This window comes from Quercus suber, unplaced genomic scaffold (genome assembly GCF_002906115.3).
Source record: "Quercus suber isolate HL8 unplaced genomic scaffold, Cork oak 2.0 scaffold_509, whole genome shotgun sequence".
Taxonomy (NCBI): Eukaryota; Viridiplantae; Streptophyta; class Magnoliopsida; order Fagales; family Fagaceae; genus Quercus; species Quercus suber.
The window spans coordinates 141012-148882 of NW_027069958.1; positions in this window are offsets into that span (position 1 = coordinate 141012).

Consider the following 7871-nt stretch of genomic DNA (forward strand, 5'->3'; position numbering starts at 1 on the left):
TTTATAATTTTGTTTTATATAAATAGAGAAGATGTTATTAAAATGATTTTTTTTTTTTAAAAATACCATAATTGGTTGACAAATTTGAACAAATCCAAGAATATAAAAAAAAAAAAAAAAAAAATGTAAACCCTTATTCCATGGAATACATGTAAGATGTTGCGTTAAGTTTAAATTATTCTATAAGTTTAGAATTGTATTTTTTTTTTTTTTTTTCAAATTTAAGTATAATGCACATATTATTGAAATTTGAATTTTAAGGTAATCTTGTAATTATTTATAATTTTTTATTACTATTTTAGGTATTATATTTCTAATTTCTAATGCCTATTTTGTTTGTATTTTTAGCTCAAAACTAAATAGTTTGGCCCAAATAGAATAAATTTCTTTTCTTTTCTTTTCTTTTTCAACCCAAAAATTAGAAAAAAAAATGAATTTTTGAGCCGAAAACTAAAAAGGCAATCTAGAAAAATAATCAAATTAAGACTCAATTAGTTCAAAATAGATTGAAGTGGACCGAATGGACGGAATAAATTGAATGGGCCAAAGTGGGTTGAAGTGAACCGAAATAGACTGAAGTAGACCGAATGAATCAAAACAGACCGAATAGACCAAATATGGCTTAACAAGAGTACAACAACAATAAATGCTAGGAAACCCAATAATAAATCAAATAAAACATATCCTTTCCTTCTACTTCATCAGGTTGAGGATTGTTTTGAGGTTCTTGAGGAGGATTTTCATTGGTTTATTGGTTTCACCGTTTCAGTGGAGAGAGAGAGAGAGAGAGAGAGAGAGAGAGAGAGAGAGAGAGAGAGAGAGAGAGAGAGAGAGAGAGAGAGAGAAGAAGAAGAAGAAGAAGAAGAAGAAAAAGAGAGAAGGCTAAAGACAAAAAAAAAAAAAAAAAAGAAGAAGAGAAAAAACCTTTTTTTTTTTAGAAACAGAGAGAACATAATTTAATGAGAAAAATTAAGCCATCACCCACAAAATAAACGAATATTAATTTTTTTTATCACTTTGGAGCTATAGTAAACTGTCATAGATGATAATTTACTGTAGCCAAGTTGTAAAATTTTATAGCTTTACCACCACCAATGTATTATACTTCTTAATGTTTTGGGTGCTAAAATAACATTTTTAGCTATTTTAATGCCACCAATATGAATACTCTTAGAAAAAGTGATGGGTTTTTTTGTTTTTTTTTGTTTTTTTCAATGGGCTTTTTGCTACTGCTGAATTTTCTTTGATTTGAAGGTTTGGTGCAGTGAAGGATTTGGCCTTCAAAGCTTTGGACCTTTGGTTAGCAAAATGACCCTCAGATGAGTCAACAGAAAGTTACTATATATATATTAGCCTTCTCTTCTTGGAATTCTTTGTTTTGAATTCTAATTTGTGCCTGTTTGTTTCAACGTTTTCAACCCAAAAAGCCCGTTTTGAAGAAAGCTGAACCACAAAGCCCGTTTGGTTGGGTATAAAACGCAGCTTTTTGGAAAAAATTGAGTTTTGAGCCAATGCTGAGAACGCAGAAGCCATAAAGGAGCTTTGGAGGTCCATTTTAGAAAAAGTTCATGCGCGTTGATCAACTATCTGTTGGACTCCTCGGGCAATACCAAATTACCCTTCAATAAATCATCTCATCTCATCTCTCTACTCTGCCCTTTGCCCTGAAGCTCACTCACGCCTCTCATCTCTTCTCTCTGCTCTGCCCTTTTTGTGCTGCTACAAACACAGCACCACTCAACTATCACCGGTTTACCACCACAACCCATTTCAACATTTGATAATCCAAACACAAAATTAACAAAACCAAACAAAAAATTACTCAAAATCAACACAAAACAACTTAAAATCAACTCAAACCCCATTGGAAAACCCATCCCAAATCCAACTCAAAATCAAAACAAAACAAAATCAACTCAAAATCAAACCCAAAATCCACAGAAAATCAACTTAAAATTAAACCATCAACTGGAAACCCATAACCCAAACCCAAAATCAAAATCAAATACAAACCCAATGGTGGTAGAGACTTAAGGGGTCTGAGAATTAAGGAGAGAGATGAGGGATTTCCTTATGTTTGTTTCAATCATCTTCATCTTCATCGTCTTTTCTCTTCTCTGTAGCTTTCGAACTGTCAAAAAAAAAAAAAAAAAAAGAGCTCTGCGGCAACTAGAACGTTCTGGAGGAAGTGGTAGGAAAAAATGGGAAATAAGGAAAAAAAAAGAAAAAGAAAAGTGATTTCGAACTGTCAAAAAAAAAAAAAAAAAAAGAGCTCTGCGGCAACTAGAACGTTCTGGAGGAAGTGGTAGGAAAAAATGGGAAATAAGGAAAAAAAAAGAAAAAGAAAAGTGGAACGTTTTGGAGGAAATGGTAGGGAAAAAGGGGAAAGAAGGAAAAAAAGAAAAGTGGAACGTTCTGGGGGAAGTGGTAAGGGAAAAAGGGAAAGAAGAAAAAAAGAAAAGAAAACTGGAATGTTTTGGAGGAAGTGGTAGGGAAAAAGGGAAAAGAAGTGAAAAAATGAAAAAGAAAAAGGAAAAAGAGAAGAGTATGTGTGTGGGGGAGAAAAAAAGAGGGGAAAAAAAAAAAGAGAAAAAAGAAGAAGGAAATATGGATGAAAAAAAAAGTAAAAAAATAAGGGAAAAATAAAATTGTGGGGGTAAAAGCCCAGAGTTATGTAATGGGCCTAAGACCCTAATTGAAGACTAAGGCGTATCCGAAGAGTAGAAAGTGATTGAGAAAGGACCCAGGCGGGCAAAATATACTTGGAAATGAGTGAAGAGTATAGTCCGAAGAAAGCGTCAGTGGTCCGAAGAGTATGATCTCCTCGGATACGGTGATTCTCGATCAAGCAAGTACCTGGGTGGTTCAAGTGGCCTTCCTGACGGTTCCAATAATAAGGATAAACTTCAAGCATGTATAAAGATGATAAGAACGAATAAATATCTGGAGGAAAAACTGCTACCACCACATTGAATGCACTGTAGCAACTTTTCTGGCTGCATTAATGTGGAGAAGACCCCTGAACAGTGCACTCTCAACCACCACCACTCACAGAGAACTAAAGAAGAGGTCTGATGAGATATATACTCAAGTAGATGCTCAGATGACTAACAAGTGTACGATCAAGATGATCCAAAAGGCATTATATAATGTGAAAGATCCCCTATAAGAAGAGGAGAGGAGAAAAATAGAAGAGGAAAAAAAAAAAACTGTAGTACAAAAGATTGTTAGAGTTCAAAAATAAGATTATAATTTATGAACTATCTCTTCAGATGTTTATTCAATCAGGCTTTATGAGCGCCTTTATATTTATTTATCTTTTAATCCCATGCTAGCCGTTGTTCAATTCCTATCCAGCCCTGCTTTTTCACCTACTCTCTACAAATTCATTGTCTTGGTTTCATTGGGCTCAGATTCCAGATCTTTTGGGCTTGGGCCACAAAAATTGACCCTACAAAAATAAAGAATGAGAAATTAAAATTGAGAAATGCTATCATAATATTTTCACAATAAATTTTAAGTGGTAGGTTATTATTAGTTATATTGGTGAAAAAATAATAATTTTTTTAGAAATTTTGAAAGTTCTTTTTAAAATAATTTTTTAGAAAGTTTTATAATAAAAAAATTAGAAAGTATTTTCACAATACTTTATATATACATTATCTTTTTTGGTAATTTACTACTCAAGCCTAATTTAAGTGTATATGTATGTGAAACTCCCATATAAAGACTTGAACCCCGACCATTTTTCTTATACTTTATAAGTATTTATACTTGTAGAGTAACCAACACACAAAAACACACAAATGGTATGTGGTGGTATAATAAATGTTATTAAAGTTTAATTCTTATTTTAAGGCATTCATTACAAAGTTAAACACTCTTCTCCAAAAAAAGAGAAAAAGTAAAACACAACTATGAGATCTCTTCAGATTTTATGATTGGACAGAAGACTTTGTTTTATTATAGAAGTTCCATAACAAGCATAGCACGAGTTATTTGCCTAGTATATTTTAGTTAGAGGCATATCATCATAAGTGCTAGATGACCCAGAACTTTTGTTTTTTGTTTTTTGTTTTTTTTTGTTTTTGTTTTTTTGTTTTTAGAACCCAAAACTGAAAACTTGAAGGTAGTTGCCTTGGAGGATTTTTTGCATTCCTAAACAGACCAAAATAAAAGACAACCATTACAAAGTGAACTTCGACGCAACTTTCTTTGTAGAAACTGGGTCAGCAGGTGTTGGGGTAGTTGTTCGTGACTGTGCTGGGCAGATTATTGGAGCTTTGCGGCAGAATATTGGCTCGGTTCAGTCTGTTGAAATGGCTGAAGCTTTGGCGGCTCGGAGGGCAGTGATGTTTGCTGCAGAGTTGTGTGTGTTTCGAGTGATTATTGAAGGTGATTGTAGTCGGGTTATTGCTGCCTTGAAGGGCTTTGGCCGATGCTATACTTTGTTTGGTCACATTATTGATGAATCTAAGCGAATTGGAGGAACGTTGAGGAGAAAAAAAAAAAAAAAAAAAAAAAAAAAAAAAAAAAAAAAAAAAAGAGCTCTGCGGCAACTAGAACATTCTGGAGGAAGTGGTAGGAAAAAATGGGAAATAAGGAAAAAGAAAAAGAAAAAGAAAAGTGGAACGTTTTGGAGGAAATGGTAGGGAAAAAGGGGAAAGAAGGAAAAAAAGAAAAGTGGAACGTTCTGGGGGAAGTGGTAAGGGAAAAAGGGAAAGAAGAAAAAAAGAAAAGAAAACTAGAATGTTTTGGAGGAAGTGGTAGGGAAAAAGGGAAAAGAAGGGAAAAAATGAAAAAGAAAAAAGAAAAAGAGAAGAGTACGTGTGTGGAGGAGAAAAAAAGAGGAAAAAAAAAAAGAGAAAAAAGAAGAAGGAAATATGGATGAAAAAAAAAGTAAAAAAATAAGGGAAAAATAAAATTATGGGGGTAAAAGCCCAGAGTTATGTAATGGGCCTAAGGCCCTAATTGAAGACTAAGGCGTATCCGAAGAGGAGAAAGTGATTGAGAAAGGACCCAAGCGGGCAAAATATACTTGGAAATGAGTGAAGAGTATAGTCCAAAGAAAGCATCAGTGGTCCGAAGAGTATGATCTCCTCGGATATGGTGATTCTCGATCAAGCAAGTACCTGGGTGGTTCAAGTGGCCTTCCTGACGGTTCCAATAATAAGGATAAACTTCAAGCATATATGAAGATGATAAGAACGAATAAATATCTGGAGGAAAAACTGCTACCACCACATTGAATGCACTGCAGCAACTTTTTTGGCCGCATTAATGTGGAGAAGACCCCCTGAACAGTGCACTCTCAACCACCACCACTCACAGAGAACTAAAGAAGAGGTCTGATGAGATATATACTCAAGTAGATGCTCAAATGACTAACAAGTGTACGATCAAGATGATCCAAAAGGCATTATATAATGTGAAAGATCCCCTATAAGAAGAGGAGAGGAGAAAAATAGAAGAGGAAAAAAAAAACTGTAGTACAAAAGATTGTTAGAGTTCAAAAATAAGATTATAATTTATGAACTATCTCTTCGGATGTTTATTCAATCAGGCTTTATGAGCGCCTTTATATTTATTTATCTTTTAATCCCATGCTAGCCGTTGTTTAATTCCTATCCAGTCCTGCTTTTTCACCTACTCTCTACAAATTCATTGTCTTGGTTTCATTGGGCTCAGATTCCAGATCTTTTGGGCTTGGGCCACAAAAATTGACCCTACAAAAATAAAGAATAAGAAATTAAAATTGAGAAATGCTATCACAATATTTTTACAATAAATTTTAAGTGGTAGGTTATTATTAGTTATATTGGTGAAAAAATAATAATTTTTTTAGAAACTTTGAAAGTTCTTTTTAAAATAATTTTTTAGAAAGTTTTATAATAAAAAAATTAGAAAGTATTTTCACAATACTTTATATATACATTGTCTTTTTTGTAATTTACTACTCAAGCCTAATTTAAGTGTATATGTATGTGAAACTCTCACATAGAGATTTGAAGCCCGACCATTTTTCCTATACTTTACAAGTATTTATACTTGTAGAGTGACTAACACACAAAGGGTATGTGGTGGTATAATAAATGTTATTAAAGTTTAATTCTTATTTTAAGGCATTCATTACAAAGTTAAACAGTCTTCTCCAAAAAAAGAGAAAAAGTAAAACACAACTATGAGATCTCTTCAGATTTTATGATTGGACAGAAGACTTTGTTTTATTATAGAATTTCCATAACAAGCATAGCACGAGTTATTTGCCTAGTATATTTTAATTAGAGGCATATCATCATAAGTGCTAGATGACCCAGAACTTTTGTTTTTTGTTTTTTTTTTGTTTTTGTTTTTTTGTTTTTAGAACCCAAAACTGAAAACTTGAAGGTAGTTGCCTTGGAGGATTTTTTGCATTCCTAAACAGACCAAAATAAAAGACAACCATCCGTTCTCTTACAGTAAAAATGTGTAAAACGTGCAGGTTTATTAATTTCGTCAGGAAGTACGGCATATGCTTATTGTAGATGAGAGATGGAAAATTATTAGGTACTTTCGAAATATTATAAATGTGCAGTCTTTCCTCTCATATGGATGGTAGGTCTCATCATAAATTTTGTTAGTGAGACTCACAATTTATGTGAGAAGAAAGAGTATGTATTTATGATATTCTGGGAGTACACAATAATTTCCTAAAAGAGATATGGTTCTCGCTCCGGGAACCTTAATGCCTGTTTTTCCTTTTTTTATAACATAAATACATAATGTATCGTATTTTGAGAAGGGATAGCACAATAATATCAAAAATAGAAAAATGTGAAAACCGTGACAATGACAACACAAAAGAAAAGCTATTATGTATTTTTTTTTTAATAAAAAAAATTGCATTAAGTTTTTTATTTCTTTTTTTTTTTTGAAGAATTTAATTTATAAAACTTATGGTTTTTTATTTATTATAAATAATTAAAGATAAATGCATAATAGTTGCTCGATCGGTAATATGTAATACAAACAGAGACTCATAACTGACTGTATGTTAACAAACTATTTGCTATCTAACAAACTTAATTAACTGCATTAGGCTTACCTATATTATCATGACAGCTGTCAGTACAAATTAATTATATACTACAACTCAACATATTAAAAAACGACTTGTAGAGCATTGTGTTATTGATCAAAAACTCCAGGTCGTATAAGCTTGTCCTGTTCTGCTCTTTGAGTTTCAACATTTTATGTCAATGTTTGACATTTTCTAGTTTTCAAAAAAAAAAAAAAATTGACTGAATATAAAATAAAGGTCTCGTGTGTGTTTATTGACCCAGCCTACGTGACGGCAATAGGTAATATTATGTGTACTATCGAGACTTTGATAAGACTATTATCGTGGACATAACATATTTGTTGAAATGTCACTCTCAAACCACTTAACTTTTGCTAAGCATCATGAGAAATCAAGCTAGAGTGGTTGGATCTAGCCATTTATAAATGGATGACCATTTCGGTTTTGGTAGATTGGTAAGCAGATTGAGGGAGTTAAATATCATTAATCAGTTTAGGCAGTCATACTAGATGCCAAAGTTCAAGGAACGAATTTCTAAATGAATCACTTTTTTTTCAGCCCAAATTAGGTAGGGATTGGAATTTTGATTCAAAATTTAACTGGCTCATCAATGTTAAATTAGATTAAGGGGTAAAATGTTGTATATTTTTGTATGGTTCACCGTTCAGGTAAGAGCCATGACTGGTATCAAAAACTGATTTGGAAAAACATTATGATTTTGGTCATTTCGGTTCAGATAAACCAAATGTCTAGAAACGTCTTAGCCTTTGTTCTTATCTTTTTTATTTAAAAAAAATTGATACTAATAAGT